The following is a 5578-nucleotide window of genomic DNA, read 5'->3' on the forward strand; positions in this document are numbered from 1 at the left end:
GCGATTTGCTGAAGAACATGATCGAATGATGTAGCGGGCCTTTGGCCCGCTTAAACCCGTCGTCTTTGAGTTTGCCCCAAAGACTCGAAAAAAGGGATGTAACGGTGAAGCACCGCGACTACAACCCACCCTTCTGCCTAGAAAACGTTTTTTGGGGGTGGGGGGAGAATTTCCTTTCTATTTTGCGGTTTTTAGGCCCATTTCTACAACTTATTGTTCACTATGGCAATTTTTAGCTTATATTCGTCAAGAAAGACCCTCTAGCGCCTCAACGGTTAGAGATAGAGCAAAACGGACCAAATTTTCGCTCACTGAGCTCAATTTTGACGAGTTACCCCTTAGGAGAACATTAATAAAAAATACTTATTGGGAGAATTTTTGAACCTTGGCTACTCCCATTCACACCCTTAGGCGTGGTTGCCAGGATTTGCCGTAGGCGTTTCGTTCTCTACGAGTGGACCTTAAGATACCCTGAAAATTTCAAGTCTCCTTCTAGTGGAACAGACAGACAGACACACAGACACACATGAGGTCATTTGCATAAGCCCGCTGCATAGCTTTTTCAAAGCAGAAAGGCGGGCTAAACCCGCAAAAGAGGAAGGAAACTCCTACACCCCACCCCAAAAAACGTTTTCTAAGCAGAAGGGTGGGTTGTAGTCACGGTGCCTCACCGTTACAACGTGTCTACGGGGCAAATTTTAAGGACGACTAGTTTTTGCGGGTCGAAGGCCCGTGATTATGTTCTTCAGCAAATTGCAAAACAGAAATGGTCGGGCCGCAGGCCTGACCATCGCCGCCGGCAGGCCAAGCAGGCCCGGCCGCTGCCGAACGGAGTTGCCGGCGGAGCGAAGCGGAGCTGGCAATTCTGTTTGGCGGAAGAGCGGGCCTGCTTGTTTGTAAGGCTTTTATCCCCCACTAAACTTTCTGTCGATTTGTTTTTACTGTTTAGGTGCTCTGGATCTGTTCAATGGTACGCAGAAAACAGCATCGGGGGAAGCGAACACCATCCCTACAAGCAATGTCATCGTCAAGTATATATCTTCGGATAACAGAGGGCCATTTTCAGTTGAGGTATGGCTTTAGGACGTTTGAATGCCGATACTGTGACGCTTATATACGTTAGTAGGCGTTATTACGCCGTTATTACGCCTTAAGTACAGGCCTGGGTGTACGAGTTTGTACGCAAATGGTACGACTAAGGTAATCTGGCTGGTAGCCGTGTGGTAATACGGCAGGGGTAATACGAGGAATTCTAAAAAATCCGGGGTGATCCGGGGAATTTTTAGGGTAATCCGAAATTTTGGGGGGGTAATCCGGGGTAATCCAGGAAATCCGTGATTTCGGCTGACACAAAAGTTTAACAGTCGTTTCCCCCTTGGCGTAAGTACTCGGAAATTAGGTAGTTCGACACTGTAAGAAATTCCGTAGGCTAATTACGGAATTCCGACGGAACTCACCGGGCGTTTTGAAAATCGAGTGGCGCGACCCCTAAACGTTGTCGCATGGACTTCGGACAGCGACAGGAAATCATCGTTTAATGTCCTATATCATTTAGCCCCCAAACCTCCTCAATTCGACCTCCAATTTCGGACAGGCTAGTCTAGGTGGGTCTGCCAGGAGACGGTAAAGTCCGATCGCCAAAACTGCACCCTCGACCTGCAGAAAGCCCCTACCCTACAATATTGCCAGGAAAACGCCGTCCACTACATTTAAATACCACTCACCCACATGGCCGTTTCACTCGCCTGGTGCTCATTCTATCGGCCGCGCCGAAACAGCGAGTTCCAGTCGAGTCCTGCGGTTGGGAGCGGACTATACCGCTTTCCGCCAGGCCCGCCAAAACGTTTCGCGTCGCATTATTGCATAACCACAACATTCTCCCACCTGCTCCTAAACAATGAATGTTCGTTTTCAATTCGGCCGCGCGGGGTGCTTGGGCCGCACTAGGACGAGGTGATGGTATTTTCTGGTAGAAAACGAAAAACCTTTTCACCAAAAAAATTAAAACCCATACATTTTAGCGAGGGAGGGTGTGAAGGTCTAATTGCTCCGAATTAGGGGCTGACCCGAAATAGGTTTAGACGCTCAATCCGTTATCGATATCGAATCGAAATGTCGAAAAAAAAATTACCGAAAAGTCAAATAAATGTGATCAAAAAGTCACAAAAAAAGTCAAATAAAAGTACATAAAAAGTCAAAAAAAGTCAAAAAGTAACGGCGAATGAAAATTGACCAAAAGTAGGTGTACGCCCAGAATCGGAGTGGTGTACCCCTCGCAGGGGCTACAGCCCACGGGGTGGATTCCTGGGACTTAAGATTTGTGGTAATTCCAATCCAATATTTGGGCTTTATATGTGTGTACCCTTTCTTATGGTTCTCCAGCTTTTTCTACACTTGGTTGGGTCTAAATGGAATCTTGAAGATGAAATGGGTACGGGCAACGTCACCCAGCACCCCACCCCAGTTTGAACAGTCAACTCGCGCCATCCAGCCGGCCGTTTCCGGGCTCACGCATGGATCGCGCCCAGCCCATTGCGTTGCTCGACCCTGGTTGAGCGATAGAACAATTTCTCTCGTTTCGTGTACCTCACCGATAAGCCCGTGTCTTTATTTTCAACCGTCGTATGACAATTTTGTTCTATTAAAGATCGTTGAACCCAGGGTCTGATCTGTATTCTCTCCACATTTTACCAGGTTGACGCTATCCACCTCCGGGAGCGGTGTCCACGGTGTTCACCGAGACCAGAATGGGCGAGTCATTTGCACTACGACCTCGCACTGCTCGAGCTGAAGACACCCGTCACGCTCATGCCTGTCTGCGTGCCGAGGCCAGGCGTGGTGGCGTCACCCCTTAACTCACTTACTGAAGGGCTGGTAAGATCGCGACTCTTTAACATAGGCCTAGACCTATGGTAATTGCGACACCTGAGAAGAACAACCGCTTACCTCTGCGGACTGGAAACAAACCCGCTTACCTCTGCAACCCTCAAACAAAACCGCTCACCTGGGGCATGCAAACAAAGCCGCTTAAATGACTTTTTTAGACATTCTGAAACATGGCTTTCTTTCGCAAGAGAATTTTCCCGGTATTATTTTGATACCCCTATCTCAAAATGTGTAAAAAAAAAGTTCCATTCAGGAACGGATCGGGAAAGCAAGATGATACGAATTCAAGAATTATTCTAGTCTATAGTATTTCAGTGGCAGATCAGGGGACGCAGAATTTGCAGAAGTATATCGATAGTTTACAAATCTTTATTCACATTTAGTTACGTATTTATACACAAACAGATTTGGGTTGTGTTCTGTGTCTCCTATACTTTGTAATGTTTTGAAGGGTCTAAGACAAAGTTAGTGTGAAGAGGAACGTAGACAGTTTGCGAGTGATACTTCTCAATAGAGACATGGTGTGAAAATAATGTTTCTGAATTAATTAAGTTCTGTCTCTTCATAGTTAGGTTAGAGTTTGGATTACCGCGCCGCGCGCGGTCCTCAGCACGGAGCACACAGAAGCAGAGGTTCCACTGGGATAGGCCGGCCCCGACGAATGCCGTACTGGAAGGGTTGGCAACCTAAGACGAGAAACTGGTGACAGTTTCCTGTCGTATTTTTAGTTTAACGATAAAGTACTACAAGGTATTCTCGTTTCCCTCATAAGTACACTATTCCACAATAACACAAACACCAACAAAAGGAAAAATACGCATTTTAACTATTTGGCCCCGGTGGCAACCTGCTGTGGTGCTCGTGAGGTTGGCAGCAGTACCAGTGCGTGGTGAAGGAGATTGGCAGATGTGCCCACTTCCAGATTTGAACGCTTTTCAACAAGCGATTGTGATGTTTGTTGGTCGAAATGAATATGAAAATCTTATTTTTAGAGCTGCAGGACTCATATTGCAAAGTTTGAGAAATGTACGCTGAGAGGAAACAAAAGTCATTTCTGTAACGGCTTACGTGTTGAAGAGAGGGGTTGTTGGGGGTAGGGGAAGATGACAAGGTCAGTGAAAATTGAAATCTAACTACTGATTCTGATCCCTCTTTTTTAAAGAAAATGAAACTTTTTTATTACCAAATGCAACTAGATTTGAAATAACAGAGATTGGTATGAAAACAGGAGTCTAACTCTGGTCTCGGAACTTAATACAATAAAATTACTAAATTGTAAACTGTAAAAGCTGTTAAATTAAATCGTGTACCCCTTTTATGTTAGTAATTCCGTCTTCAACTGTGTGTCATTTATCTCTAACAATAACATAAACTAAAGTCAAACGTATACCAACATTTTTCCCTGTCGAACTGCAACTGCAATTAACTAATCCATTGCACAGCCAATATCGTTACTTTGATGTTGTCAAACATTTGTTTGGTAAACCAGTAAGACTTGTATTCTCTTACATTAGTTTAGTTAGAATGTGTTAAGATAAACAAGTATTTTGTACAACAGCACCTTTTTTCATTTCTAAAATTATTATAATTTTATTCCTTGCTTACAGTTATACACATGTAGAACAAAATTAAAAGTAACGATATTGCCTGTTCAATGGATTGGGTAATTGTAGATGCAGTTCGACATGGAATGATGTTGGTTTGAGTTTGGGTTTAGTTTGTGATATTATTAAAAATAAATGAGACACATTTGGAAGACTGAACTTCTAACATCTAATAGAGGAACATGATTTAACAGATTTGACAGTTAATTTGAAGTAATTTTCCCTTTCAGTTCTGGGGCCACAGTTGGACTACACATGGGAAAGTAAACAGAAAATATCTTATGGTCTGTGACGATCAGAGGTGAAATAGGCGAGTCATGGACTCCAAACTAAAAATAAAAGTATTGTCATTTTTGACATTGTTTGTACTGTTTTGATACCAATATATCCGTTATTTCGACTCTGATTGCATTTGGTCATGAAAAACTTTCGTTTTCTTTTAAAAAGAGAATCCGAATCAGTCAATAGATTTCAATTTTCAAAACCTCGATCGAGTAACTCCCGTGCTGGTATTGTTTTCCAAGTAAAATTTGTTGTAAACGGTCATTCCTGTGAGCCGCGGAAGAAATATTATCTCAGCGGGCGGCTGGGGAGGCCCCACGAGGCACCCTCTCGCCCGCGCTACGCCTACCTGGCTGACCGCCGGCCGGCCGGCCAGCTGGAGGGTTTGAGCGCCCCGCCCCGCCCAGTAGTTGGCCGTACTGCTCTTCAGAGCGCGCTAGTAGTACGGAATTGACGCGAACCCGTAAGCTGGGAGTGGTATCTCTGCTTCTCTGTGCTCCGTGGTCCTCAGCCGAGACGGCCCGAGCCGAGCTCCGAGCTGCGCTTCGAGCCGAGCGACGAGCCGGGTTAGAAGGGAGGGGGCCCTGCGTAGCTATGGGCTTTGCGGCACGTTCGGACGGACGGGACCCGTCCGCGTCACGCGCCCCTACTTACACTACTGAATGGCGTCATCGTCATGCCTGGTGTCTCTCAGCGCTCCGCATGAGAGTACAAGCAATGATACATAGTGAGGGATCGTACCCATACTACGTGACCTCTTTTAAGGGGGAGGGAGGGGTTTGGCAAAATACTACGATCGGTCACCG

At 45.6% G+C, this 5578-nt stretch overlaps 1 protein-coding gene across 1 annotated transcript in view; it reads left to right on the top strand.

Annotated features, from left to right (window-relative positions):
• The window catches only part of LOC113210820 (uncharacterized), a 114542-nt gene that overhangs the window by 108219 nt on the left and 745 nt on the right, over positions 1-5578 (top strand). The window lies entirely within an intron of this gene.

This window comes from Frankliniella occidentalis, unplaced genomic scaffold, assembly GCF_000697945.3.
Source record: "Frankliniella occidentalis isolate FOCC.00 unplaced genomic scaffold, Focc_3.1 Scaffold179, whole genome shotgun sequence".
Classification (NCBI taxonomy): domain Eukaryota; kingdom Metazoa; phylum Arthropoda; class Insecta; order Thysanoptera; family Thripidae; genus Frankliniella; species Frankliniella occidentalis.